The sequence below is a fragment of the Nannospalax galili genome, unplaced genomic scaffold, assembly GCF_000622305.1.
Source record: "Nannospalax galili isolate Female #2095 unplaced genomic scaffold, S.galili_v1.0 scaffold346, whole genome shotgun sequence".
Taxonomy (NCBI): Eukaryota; Metazoa; Chordata; class Mammalia; order Rodentia; family Spalacidae; genus Nannospalax; species Nannospalax galili.
In genome coordinates, this window is record NW_008357637.1 from 4,817,449 (window position 1) to 4,832,255 (window position 14,807).

At 38.8% G+C, this 14,807-nt stretch overlaps 1 protein-coding gene across 3 annotated transcripts in view; it reads right to left on the minus strand.

The window, feature by feature from the left end:
• Chn1 (chimerin 1) overlaps positions 1–14,807 on the minus strand; it is a 193,083-nt gene that overhangs the window by 138,862 nt on the left and 39,414 nt on the right. Inside the window, exon 1 of one of the 3 annotated variants that reach the window (XM_029557250.1) lies at positions 11,092–11,326. The exons of the other annotated variants lie outside the window; for them this stretch is intronic. The gene's annotated coding sequence lies outside the window, so the exon portion shown is untranslated. Of the gene's footprint in view, positions 1–11,091; positions 11,327–14,807 lie in introns of those variants that run through there. 3 annotated transcript variants of the gene reach the window in all.

The following is a 14,807-nucleotide window of genomic DNA, read 5'->3' on the forward strand; positions in this document are numbered from 1 at the left end:
AACAAGGAGTTAATAACCAGAATCCAGAAGCTAGGCATGGTGGCTCACACCTGTAATCCCAGCACTCTGGGAGGCTAAAGTGGGAGAATGATATGTTGAGGCTAGTCTGAACTACATGGTGAGACTGTGTCTCAAAAAACAACTCAAAACAAATATCTACAATATATAAGGAACTCAACAGCAAAAATCCAAAAAATCCAATTTAAAAAATTAGCAACAATCCTAAATAAATATTTCTGAAAAGACATACAAATGGCCAACAAAAAATGATCACCATCACTAAACCATGAGGGAAATACATTCAAAACTATGATGAGAAATCACCTCTCTAGTAGAAAGTAGCAGAACTTAAAATCACAGGTGTAGCTGGGCATGGTGGTACCTGCCTGGATTCCAACTACTTGAGAGGCTGAGACAGGGGGATTGTAAATTCAAGGCTTACTTGGACTACACAGCCAATCTGAAGCCAAGCTTAGCAAACTCTTGAGGCCCTGTCTCAAACTAAAACTAAAATTAAACAGGTAGAGATGTTGCTAAGCAATAGAACATATAAGGCCCTGGCATCAATCCCCAGTATCACAAACAAAACAAAATATCCCACAGGGTTAAGGCAAGGCCTAATGGGAAAGTAAAAAGATAGGTTCTATATGATAGTCCAAAAATGCAAAACTCATGAAAACAAAAGAAAAAGATGAGATCAATAACTACAGAAAAAAAATAAAGGCCAAGTTAATTAGCACGTACAGACCACTCATAAGTGAAAATTTTCATTTTTCAATAAAAAATGTATTTATATGAGTTATCTATGGGTACAAACATGATGAGGGACAGAACAGACACTATGAAGAAACGAGGTGCCATCCAGGAAAAGAATAACAACAGTGATCTCCAGATCAGCCCTTCTCAGTCATGTTCCTCAACAAAACACAGGGCACAGAGGTTTTAGAAAATTATACAGTGAATATATTACTTTTGTAATAACTAGAGAAAAATGATTAAAAACAAGAGTGGGCCCTTGCTGCCAAGCCTGATGATCTGAGTTCAATCCTCAGGACCCACAAGGTTGAAGGAGAAAACTGCCTCAGGTAAGTTGTCCTCTTACCTCCACCACACCCACACCCACACCCACACCCACACCCGCATATGCACGCGCGCACACACACACACACAAATAATAATAATAATATGTAATTTTAATTTTTTTAATTTTTATTTTTTATGTGTATGAGTATATTGCCTGCCTATGTGTAAGTACACCCATTTCGTGATATGCCCACAGAGATCAGAAGAGGGCATTGTATTCCCCTGGAACTGGAGTTACAGACGGTTGTCAGCCACCATGTGGGTGCAGGGAATTGCACCTGGGTCCTCTACAAGAACAGTCAGTGCTCTTAACCACTGAGTCACCTCTCCAGCCCTAAAAAAAAAATTTTTTAAGTGCAAGTTTAACTATTTCTAAGATAAGGAAAACATGGAAACTGATTCAGGTAAGCTCTCCTTTAACAAACTCCACGGGAGGGTGTGATGACTCTGCAAGGCTCCTGACAAGAACCCACTGTCAGGGAACTCCTGTTTCCACTTGGAGGCTCAGAAAAGTACTGCAGCCCGGTGCCACTCAGCCAAGTGCCACCTTCTGGGTCTTCTACTCCCTATCTTTATGAGACCCATGGACTGTCAAACAGTTGTGGAAAGAGAGCACTTTCTTAAATTTTCTTCCTTTTTAACTAAGGCCTAGAATGGTGACTCAAGAAAGAAAAAATTTACATGGCTTTTTATACTCAAAGATACAAATTTTTAGCAAGATTTAATGCTTTACTCTTTGCTCTGTGGAATTTCCTATGCTCCTTTTCTCTACATATACATATTTTTAGGATACCCATTTTTCTTTTAAATAGTAAAAATTTCCAGATATATTTATCTGTACCTATAGGCAGAAATAAAAGAAAAAACTGCAGTAAAATATATCTGGTATAATCCTTTTGGTGTTATAATTTTATAACATTAGGGCTACGTAAGAGATATTCCAAAGTGCTCATTTAGTGGTCAGCAAGATTAAATCAATTTATAAACACCCTAACGTCCTGATTTTTTAGATTAAAATATTACTTGATTGAATAAATCTTTATATCTCTCCAATTAGACCCTATTACATCTACAGATGTTGTTTTAAAAAATGACTGAATTATGCAGAAATTGCTTTAGTTATTTCATTCTTTTTATTACATATGGCTTTATCATCATTTTTTAAAATATTTTACTATTTTATGTGTATGAGTGTATTGCCTACATGTAAGTGCACCTGTGTCATGTAATGCCCACAGAGGTCAGAAAAGGGCATTGAATTTCCTGGAACTGGAGTTATGGATGGTTATTATCCACCATGTGGGTACTGGAACTCAAACCTGGGTCATCTTCAAGGGCAGTCAGTGCTCTTAACTGTGGAGTCATCTCTCCAGCCCCCCTACTGTCATAGATTATGTATTATTTTTTGGTTTAGAATAATACTCCTCTGGTAAAGTTGAAACTTCCTTAACTTTTCATTTTAAAAGATAAGAATGGGGCTGGAGAGATAGTTGCAAGTTCAGTTCCCAGCACTCACACGGTGGCTAACAACCATCCATAATTCCAGCTCCAGGGGATCCAATACCCTCTTCTGACCTCAACGGGCACTGTTCACAAGTGGTACACTAACATTATGCAGGCAAAACACTCATACATATCATACACAAAATAAAATAAAATAAACCTATATAAAAATAAATTAAAATAATATAAGGGTAAGCAGTCTAGGAACTAGAGGGATGGTTAAGAGCCATCTGCTCTTGCCGAGGACCCAAGTTTGGTTCCCAGCAACTGTGACTCACAACTGCCTGTAACTCCAGCTCCACAGAATCAGAGGGCACCTGCACTAACGTGCACAGACCCACACAAAGATACACATACATACACATAATTTAAAATGAATAACAAAATTTTAAAAAGAAGTAGTCCATTGTAGAACAGATTAGAATATAAAATTTCAAGTCAAGCAACTCTTAGACAAAACAATGATCTTCTTTAAAAAAACAACATTCAGAGCTGGAAAGAAGACTCAGTGGCTAAGAGCATGTACTTTCAGAGGAGCTAAGTTAAACTCCTAACATCCAAGTCAGGTGGTTCACAACCTCCTCTAACTCCAGCTCCAGGGAATCTAACACCTTCTACTGGCCTCCAAGGGCATGCCTGGTACACTTAAATGTATGCAGGCAAAAACACCCATGCACATAAAAAAAAATCTTTTTTTTAAAGACAATATTCAACTTTAAGTGAAGTTTGAACTGATTCATGAACACTTTAAACATTTTAAAGCATATTTATTCAGATCACCTTTGGTTTAAAATTAATAATTTTGATTTCTGTATTTACAACTGGAGATATAGCTTAGTGGTAAAGCACTTGCCTGATACACTTGAAGCCCAGGTTTTATCTCCTAATACTTTATAAACCAGGTGTGGTGGGACACACCTATAATGCCAACACTTAGAAGGTAGAGGCAACAGGATCAGAAGTTCAAGGCCAGCCCCAGCTAGATAGAGAAGTCAATATCAGCCTGGATATGATGATACCTTGTCTCAAAATAAAAAGTCTACGTAAAAATGTTCATAGAGAACCAAAGCATCTCTTTCCTTCAAATGACAACTCTCAAGACAGTCTCTGTATTGCTTTAACCTAAAACTGCAAGGCACTGATGGCTAATTCCTACCTGCTTTCATTGTTTCTACACAAAATCTGGACACAGCAAAATGGCATGACCACAAAACTCTATTATAATAAAGTAATCACTTCGAAAAACAAGAGCGTTCAAACACTAAATACCAAATAAATGCTACTGTTAGTGTCTGAAAGAATCACAAAGAAACCAAGCTCTTTCTCTGTAAGAAATCAAGTTTTTTGGAAAACAATTCACAGTAAATTCTAAAAGGCTCTTCGTAGCATTTACACAATTTAAAACTAATAAGAAGACAAATTTTAAAAAATGAGCTTTATTAAATTTCTAAATACTTCACTTCTAACTATACTTTTTTCCTAGAAAATGATTCAAATTGTGGAGCAAAACCACTTCAACTGAAATAATTAAAATTCACCATACAAAGCCACAGCCAAATCAGGTCAGTTAAATTCACCCTTAGAAGTAACCAAGTCATTTAAAACTTCCAACATAAAGCCTGGTGTGTCATGATTCAACTATGATAGGAATAAACTATTTTTAAATCCAACAATTATTGTTTTTAACTCTTCAGAGAACAGTAACTCAGAGCTATTGATGTACTAGGGGCATCAGGAGCTAGGGGAATGTGAGACTGCAACTACCACCATGCTCGAGGTAATGCTGTCCAAGGCCTCCAGAAACAAACATTTTGTAAACACTTTGCTGGGCCCTACCACCATGCTCGAGGTAATGCTGTCCAAGACCTCCAGAAACAAACATTTTGTAAACACTTCGCTGGGCTCTTTACCACTGACCCACAGCCCAGCCAAACAAAGCCTCCTCTTAAATGCGACCAGAGCCAACTTGGAAGCCTTTTCTTTTCACAACTACAGCCTGGCCTTTCATTCAAAACCTAATAAGCAAAGCTTCCTCTCACCAACTTGGCAGTCTAACCAACAGACTATACAAATCCTTCTGCTCACTCAAACCTTTTCACTACGTTCTTGGAACAAAAAGCTGTCCTGCACAAGATAACTCAATCAAAAGGAAATCAAAAGGGAAATGGGCCATTTTCTAACCTACTATTTCTTCTGGATACCAAGTCATAACCCTGAGGCTATCTCGCTAAAGGATTTTCCAATTTCTGATAATGCTGACACATTACAGCAAGTCCTCGGACCTGCTTGCTCACAATCTCTAAAGGGCACACCAGGAAGAGACTCAACTCCTGCCAAGGCTCTCCAATATCTCAGCATTCACAACAAGCTCCCACTTGGATTCTGTTGGGTAAGCAAAAAATTCCACCTTTAATATGATACATTTTCTGAATCCTTCTACCCCAGAAAATAAATATGCAAAACTCATCCATGGCAATAAAATATAACCTCTTTCACTGCATCGCACGTGTCTGAAATTAAAATGCAGTAAATTAAATTTTTAAGAATTTCTTATAATATCACTTAAAAAGATATAGCACATTTTATATATTATCACAATAAAAATATATCTGATGAATACATTTTCCAAACATACTTAGGCTTTATTTACAGTATTTGAAATTCTGAATATTAAAAATGTAATTCCATGAACAGTATTTTCAGAATTTCTATTTTTTACAAATACAAGCTCTAGAAAATATCCAACTAAAACTAACTACTCTTGCTGGTGATCTTCCTAATCAGTTATCTAAGACTAGAACTCAGCTGTCCCAAATGCCCAACACACTGTCTTTCCACAGATACAGTATCACATTCCTTTTCTTTTTGTAAAAGTAGCAAAGAGCATTCTTATACTCTGTCCCTTTGGACAAATAATCCCTAACCCACATTTTGCCTACACTCCAACATGGCTTTGCAACAATGGCCACTTAGACTCTTGCCCACTTGGAGCCAAAGAGTGAGCAATGCAATGTGTGTATTAGATTGTGTGTTATTCTCTGACACATACTCATAGACAGGACTCCCCAATGACAAGAGTCAATCAAGCACTGAAACAACATTTCAGACTTTTCCTTATAGCATCATTTTCAAGTTTTACCAAGAAAGCAGGTGCTCAGAAAACAGACGGATTAACTCTTATGTGAGAGTCTATGGAGAAAGGAGGGATAAAAGTTCCTGATATGAAAACTTTGGCATTATGGGTCACCAAGATGAGAAAAGATCACAGCATTTCTTATCTTGTGATAATGTTCACGTGCATTTTTATTTCAGCTGGACTTCTCAGGGAAAGCCATTCAGTCATCAAGGAATAACAACAACAAAAGATGAATAGTGAAAAATACTGAGACATTTGCTTTAAATTACAAGTTGCAGAGCCAAAAATGGAATAAAACAGCGCACAGTTGTAGGGAGGAAAACGAAGTAAGATATGGAAGGTACCAGCCACAAATGACCAGAGCTGGATAACTTAAGTACATGCTGAGCATACCAAAGTATAATGAAATACTCCCATGTTTTACCTAACTATCCTTTGCATACTTTACAGTATATGGGCCAAGATGTAAAAAGTCTCTGGCAAGGAGAATTTATGTTCCGAATTGATAGGTGCTTGTTTTTCTTTCTTTGAAGAGAACCAGGGCATCACAGACCTGGAGTGCCATTTCTCAGGCTGACAATTGCATCCAACAAGACCTATAACAAACATGTATAGACTGGACCGTCTTAATGAAGTTCCTGAAGTGTGAGCACATGAGCAGCAGCTAACTGGAAGTATAATAACAATAGAGTCCGTGTTTTCTCAATTTGGTAGCTAACACTGGTCTGATTTGAACCTGAAAGATACTGAGGGTGTGTGTGTGTGTGTGTGTGTGTGTGTGTGTGTATGCACACATGCATGTGTGTGGAGACAGGGTCTCCCTGGAGCCCCAGCTGGCCTGAAACTCATGGTCTCGAACTCAGAGATTCATTTGTCTCTGCCTCCCAAGTGCTAGGACTAAAGCTATGTACCACCAGGCCCAGTTTTGAAAGTGTTTTTATAAATGTTTTTATACTCATAAATGGTAAAAGCCTCACCTGAATGGATATAAGAATAGTCTTTATTTCCCCATTAATTGAGAGTATTCATCAGTTTCATTGCAAAAATATTAATGTATTAAAGAGTAATGCCTCAGATACTACAGGGGTATTATAAAATATACTATATGCATATATGAGATAATTATCTTTCTAAACTCTCAAATGTTCTGAATTCAAATATACATCTGGCCCCCAGGATTTGGGATTTGGGATTATAGACCTGCTACTGTTATTAGTATTTATGGCTGATCATGTTAAAACATTAATCAGAACATGTCACTCTGTAAGGTACTAAATCTCTGATAAGGGACTAAATTTCTGATAAGCCTACCAGGTCACTGACACATAATAAAGATAGCTCACTTCCTGCTACTTCTTGGTCTCTGGCAGGAAGGCCTTAAACTCCAACAATGCCACTTCAACTGACCTTAGAGTCACTTGGCCCTGAACATATCTCAGCTTGGGTCTGTGACCTATCAGCACCCAGTTCTTTGTTTAAGTTGACCAATCCAAAGTTAGGGGAGGGGAAATCTTTAAAGCGCTTAAAAGGCTCAAAGCCTCCTGGGGGGCTTTGTATTTTAGTTTCTGAATTCTCCTTTCCACTTGTGGAACTTTCTCTCTGTAAGTGTGTGAATGGATGTGTGATTCTTTATCTTTCAATAAAAGTTTATTGCTCTCTGGTGGTCTGAGATTTTTCCTGCCTTTAATTCTTTAACTGGCAGAGAAAACAAACCCAATCTTACCCCTAGACAAATAATGTGGCTGGGTTCTCTCCAATGGCTTTCTAGGTCAATCAGAATAAAAACTAAACTCTCTGTAACCATCTACGAAGATTATTCAACAAGGGTAGTAATGCAGATACTACTTGATAACTTGTAGAAATGTAGAATCACAAGACCCAAACCCTATATGACTAAGAATTTGCATTTCAGAAATCCAAATAATGTGCACAGAGATTTTTCAGAAACACGACCCTACATCTCTCCCTCTTACTCAATAATTCATCTACTTCTCTCCCTTTTCTCCAGTCTTCTCCAGTGTCTTTGGTTGTACAGCTATTCATCAGACATGTAAGATGCATATTCACCCAGCTGCCTCTTCATCTGGAATAGTCCTCCCCCAGGTGTCTCTGTGGCCTGCTCCCTCACTTGCTTCAGCTCTTCACTCAATGAGGCCTCCCTTTCCTCTACCTAAAACACCAAAACCCACTGACACTTGCTGTTCTCCTTCACACTACACTGGTGGTGCAGAAGCAATGCCACACAAAGCTGCTGGCACCTCAACCCAAAAAAAGAAGTAACAATGCCATCATATTCTTCAATACCACACTCTCAGCAAAAAGAAAAGTCCATTTCACTAGGGATTTCCTTGATGAAGCAGTTAAGGAACTACTAATTTTATTAACTCTCAATCCTGAATATACAGCTTTCCATATTTTTACCACAGAATGGCAAGTGTGTAAGGTGCATCCACCTAGAAACTCAGTATGACACCTATCCTGCAGAAAAGCACATATGAGGTCATTAGAGCTGGGAGCTGGCAGCTGCAGATTTCAAAAACACCATTTCACTTGGAAGAATGACTGACACACTATGACTAATCAGACGTGGGTATCTGATAGCTATTTTCTTGAAAATGAACAAAGTAAGCTTTTCATTTCAAAGAAACTGACAGTATTTATTGTCAGTCATAAAATTCAAGCTTTCAAGTGAAAATTAGAATTCGAGGAAACATTACCTACCACCATGAGCTTAACAGATTAATATTTACAGACTTTCCAATGAGATCGATTGAAGAATGTGATTTTTAAATATATTATAGAATGAAATGTGTTAACATGAGAAGATTGGTATAGTTCAAGGAGCTAATCTATTTGAAACGACAAACACATGGCAGTACAGATCATATATCGTAAAAGACCCCATCAAATACACGTTAGACCAGTGGATTTTAATGTTAACAGTACAAAATGTTTCCTGACAGGGCTTCAGAGTCTGTATTACAGGGACTGAGGAAATGACTCAGTTGATAAAGTGCTTATCTCACACAAGTGAAAGTACCTACATTTGATCCCAGCACCACTGTAAACAAAACCAGGGATGACTGTGCATGCTGGTTGTGCTGGATAGCTTTAGTGTCAACTTGATACACCTGGGTTGAGGGAGCCTCAATTAAGGAATTGCCTCCATTGGACTGGCCTGTAGCCATGTCTGTGGGGCATTTTCTTGATTGTTGAGTGATGTGGGAGGGCCCAGCCCACTGTGGGTAGTGCCACCCCTGGGCAGGGGCCTGTGTTGGATAAGAGAACAAGCTGAGCAGAGGCCAGAGGAGCAAGCCAGTAAGCAGTGTTCCTCCATGGCCTGTACTCCAGCTCCTGCTTCCAGGTTCCTGCCCTGAGTTCCTACCTTGGGTTCCCTGATGAACTGCGACCTAGGAGTTGTAAGCTGAATAAACCCTTTCCTCCCCAAGTTGGTACTGGTCAGAGTGTTTTGTCACAGCAACGGAGAAACAAACTAAGACACTGGTAATGTAAATGTGGAGAAAGTAGAAACAGGGATACCTAGGGTTTGTGGCCATGCAGTCTAGCCAGACTGGTGACCTCCAGGTGAGAGCTCACCCGTGAGAAACCATGTCTCAAAAAATAAGGTGGAGAGTAATTAAGGAAGATACCCACATCAACTTCTGGTCTCCACACACATGCCCACACAAGCACATGTACTCACACACAACACAAACATGTATACATATACACACACAAACATGAAACTAGTCAATTTTTTAGTGTAGTATCAAAGAATATCTGCAACTACATGAAAAGATTGTCAAATACTTTCCTTTTTTCCAACGATGTACCTGCCTGAAGCCAGAGTTTCTTCATCAGTTGATCAAGATAAAGATAGCTGAAGGTATGACTCCAACTCCCTTGTCAGATATGAGTTTGTAAAATATAAACAAAAAAACCTTCTCCTCTCATTACTTTAGTTATTTTTCAAAAACTGTTATTTGTGCTAACATATAATAGCCTTTTTAAAATTAATTGGCAATTTCCTAATTTCTCAATTTTAAATTAAGTCAATAGCAATACCTATAACTCACAAAAATAAATTGTCCACAGGGTTCTCAATGTTTAAGAATGTACATGAGTCTTGAGATTTAAAAGTTCGGGTGCCTGGGGCTGGAGAGATGGCTCAGCAGTTAAGGGCACTGACTGCTCTTGCAGAGGACCTGGGTTCCATTCCCAGCACCCACATGGCAGCTACGAACTGTCCTTAACTCCAGTTCCAGGGGAATCCAAAGCCCTCTTCTGACCTCCGCGGCATCGCACGACATGGGTGCACTCACATACATGCAGGCAATACACTCATACACATAAAATAAAAATAACAAAATATTTTTTTTAAAGTTCAGTGCCTAAAACAGTAACTAATACACAATAGTAAATTTTGTTGAACCGAACATGTACAATGCATCAGGCTTTTATTAAATGCTTTTAAGCTTACTATTTTGTTTGATAACTCAAAATAACCTTAAGAAGTAGATATTACTAAGCCAAACACGGTAGCTCATACATTTAATCCCAGCACTCGGGGCAGAGGTAGGTGGTTCAGTGCCTAAAACAGTAACTAATACACAATAGTAAATTTTGTTGAACCGAACATGTACAATGCATCAGGCTTTTATTAAATGCTTTTAAGCTTACTATTTTGTTTGATAACTCAAAATAACCTTAAGAAGTAGATATTACTAAGCCAAACACGGTAGCTCATACATTTAATCCCAGCACTCGGGGCAGAGGTAGGTGAATCTCTGTGAATTCAGCATCAACCTGATCTACATAAAGAGTTCCAGGCCAGATGGAGCAACATAGTAAGATATCATCTCAAAAATAAAAGAAAAAATGTTTTTTATTACTACTACCATTTTAAAGACGAGAAACCTAGTAACTGAGAGACCAAGGCATAAAATACAGTTAAACATCCCCAGCAGCACAGTCAGTCCTTAACAGGTCCTGTGGCTCTAGACCTCATGCTCATAACTATGATTGACAATAGAGAGATGTTTAGAAACAAGGAAACCATGCAAGCCAGGTGACTACATCTAAATATATCAATGCATTAAGAAAGAGCCAAAACATGAAGCCAATTATGTGGGAATAGAGAGGAGGTTATCCAAGCAAGGGCACATGAGCAGAAGAAAGGCCAAGACAAATGCTCAGACAGGTACTGCTGTCTGACAGAACACTTCAAATGCAGTCCCCAGGATCCAACCCTAGGCTAAATAATGAATTTGATAGCTCTAAAGACAAAGCCAGTTTGTAGGAAAGGAGAGGCAAGATGAAGATATCCCTTCCAGTCAGGTTCACCCATGATGCTACTGAAGTGTTCTTACCATTGCTGGTTTCCTTGAAGTGTAACCTTCAATGAAAATTTTAGGATGCTTTCCAGATGCCATCCCCAAAGAGAGTGGCCATATCATTAATTCTATTAAGGCCAAGAAGTGCTTGTTCTCAGGCCTACAGCAGGCTGGTTTCTTGAAGTGACATCATCCTGACTGACTTAGTGTTGGGAAGGGCACAAATACATTTACAAAGGAATACTGCTAAGGTCAAGAACAGCAATCGCTTCTCAATTTCAAATTCTCCTAAGCTAAAAATTTCTGCTGGAATATTCAGATAAACTTTCCACAATCTTTAATTTTCCACTTCCTGTAATATTTGAGCTATGAATCAGTTTGCTGGGGATGGTTTTTTAAATGAGCGATCTGGTATAAGGAAGAGAAGTGGGTGGCAGAGCACAGTCATATTTTTGCAATGTGGCATTCAAACAAACCACGGAAGCTGGAGCCCAGAAAGTAAAGCGAGGTCTCAGAATTGTTGCCATGCTATTAGGAAGGTGAGGGAGCCAGAAGGCCAGGTTATCAGAGTGCTCATCACGTCCACATGTAACATGTTCAGTGCTGAGGCTGAGTGTTCTCATGTGAGGAACTGAACGATGTAATCCTATGAAAGAAAACTGGAAAAACAAGCTCAGTTATGTATTTGGAAGACTAGAAATGGAAAAATACAACACGCCTAAAGTCTACAACAATAGAACACATTGAACCTATAAGCAAATCTGCAGAATTTTAGATGAGCGCCTACAAAGCTCCTAACAACACACAAAGGCTGATAAATGACCACTGATATTTTCTTTTTCTAGTGCTCGATCATTTGAATCAGTGAATACAGAAAGTTATTAAGTTTTCATACCTTTACTAACACCAGGATTATTCCAATACTATTTTTGCCTTGAATCTTTCAGTTCATCAGCCCTAAATCTCTACCTGCAGTCACTGAAGTAAATGTGTCAAAGTCAGAAAGAGAATGCTCAGTGCAACGGTTCTGCTACCTGGCATTCTCCAGTTAAGTGGGCTGCCATCCAACCTTCAAGCCTCCATCCTACCAGTCCATGCTTCAACATATGGGGTGCCTAACTTCAGTGACTCAACATAGTGCTAGATCATAAACAGCAAAGAGCCTACAAAGTGGCGCGATTAAGCGTTTTCGATTCCACAGAACACTGCACGCAGTTCTCCTGCATGATACTTGTGGACCAATTCAACCAGAAGTTTAGTCACAAAACATTTTTCATAGGAAAAAAACGGCAGAAACCTACAGAATAAACTGATAAAATACTTGGGTATTTCTGACCACCAAAACAGGAAGAAGAAAAAATGCAAAGAAAAAAGGATAGGGCTGGGAATATAGCTCATTTGTTAGCATGTTTGCCTAGCACACACCACCCTGGGTTTGATCACCTGCACTTCATAAACTAGGCATGGTGACACATGTCTGTAATCACAGCACTCAGGGAGGTGGAGGCAGCAAGGACAGAAGTTCAAGATCATCCTCAGCTACAAAGAAAGTTCAAGGACAACCTAGGCTAGAGATACTGTTTTTAAATAATTTTTAAAGAGAAAAAGAGAGATGTAGGTTATCTGAGAGCATCCCATCTGTGGCATAGGAGGAAGAGGAGCTCTACATTTTCTGTCAGGCTGATGTGAATGTCCAGAATGCAGACAATAAGGACCTTGAGCTGCTGGCTTTGGCAGTGCAGGGCAGTGGTCAACAGTGTGAGCTCTAGGGTTGTGAAAACCTGCCTGTACCAGCACTTACTAACCAGAATTTTGCGTTGGGCAAGTCAAGGGCAAATGAGTAATTGCTGTTATCACCATTTCCCCTGAGATACCCTAACATTAAAGAAAATTTCAGGGAAATACATGCAGATGTCACTAGAAAGATTTCCATACATAATAAATCTTCAGAACATTAGGGATGCTACAGTCCCAGCTATTACAACAGAACATTCCTTTTCGTCATTCTGCAATTAACATTTCCTAAGCAATTTCTATATGATAAATAGCAAAAAAAAAGCAAACAGCTCGCTCACCAAAAGAGAATGTGACTATTAAATCTATGTGTATAAAATATACACATATAAGCACACACACACACACACACACATATATATATACACACACAAATATATGAACATAAAAATCAAACATGGGACACATGGAGAGTCAGGTACTGGTTAAAGCCGTATAAAGAAATTTGTACAAGAAGTTTCTTACATAAACACAGCTAAAACTTAATAAATTCCTACTAGCTAACAGGAAATAGAAACAAGCATGTTGACAGAATGCCTAGAAGTCTCTTGAGATATCATACTTCAAAAAACTTCCAACTATCACTTTCCCCCACTTCCACCACAGGACTCAGTATACTGTGCCAATGCCAAATACGCTTCATCTAGGAAATGTGGTCCAGTAGGTTTTCCAAACTGAACAGGCAAATCATCAGTTTATCCTAAATATCTAAATAAAGTGGCCTTTTGTTTAATTCCAAATCCAAGTTTAAAACTTCCTAATAGCAATATTGTTATTAAAAAAGCAGACTGGGTGATTTATGCCAGGCAGCTATGAACAAGCATTTGGTCTAAAATATTACATGCTTACTTTACTACACTAACTGTTAGGTGCCCTCCAGGATGCTGAGTAACAGGGACTGGAAAACAAAAAGTCATTGTCACTGAAAAGTGAAAAAGAATTATGTGATTCAAGCCAACATCAAGCTAAGAGAAATAACAAAAATGGAAAAACATTTTCATGTGCCCTTATGTTCTGCAAGAGATCATTATTACTCATTAATGAATTTTAATTCCTATAACATAACATAATAAAAGATTCTTTTACAAGTTACAACTGACAATCAGATAAAATTGTTTTGATTCTTTTACAATTTACAACTGATAATCAGATCAAACTCTGTTTTCCCATAAATTTTTAAGTATTGGTATACTTCAAAGTCAATGAATATGCCACTAGTGAGCATTTTCTGGACAATAAAATGCTCAAAAATAATAAATGAGTAATATAATTTTATTCATATCATCAATATACAAATACATGACTAGTTTCCTTCAAGTACATACAGTGTGTGTGTATACACACACACACACGCACACATACACACACTGTGTGAGAACTTGAGTTCTCAGTATATGTCTGTCCTAGTTTGTGGAGAGCCACAGCCTCCGCCGCCATTACAAGATGGCGCCGGCATCCGGACCTTCTTAACAGTAAACATCCTGCTGCGCCCATAAGGGCCGTGCACAAGAGCCTGCTCTCCCTCGCCTCCTCCCGTGGCGTGATCTCCAGCAACCAACCCACTTCTTATACGTCATAGATGGGACCTTTAGACTATATAAGCAACCGCTCTCCCGCTTCTCGGCGTCTTCGGTCTTTAAGCTTCTAAGAGTGTAAGATGCGCATACAATAAACTGCTGCAGAAGGATCCTGACTTGTCCTCCCGCATCATTCTTGCCGGCGAGACGGAAAGCGGTCGGGGACAGTTAAGAACACTGTCTGCTCTTGCAGAGGACCTGAGTTTGATTCCCAGCACCCACATGGTGGCTAACAACCATCTCTTACTCCATTCTAGTGAATCCAATGCCCTCTTCTGACCTCCTTGGCATTGCACTACACGGGTGCTCTTACATACATGCAGACAAAACACTCATACACATAAGATTAAAAAAAAAAACAAAAATTAAATTTTTAAAAAG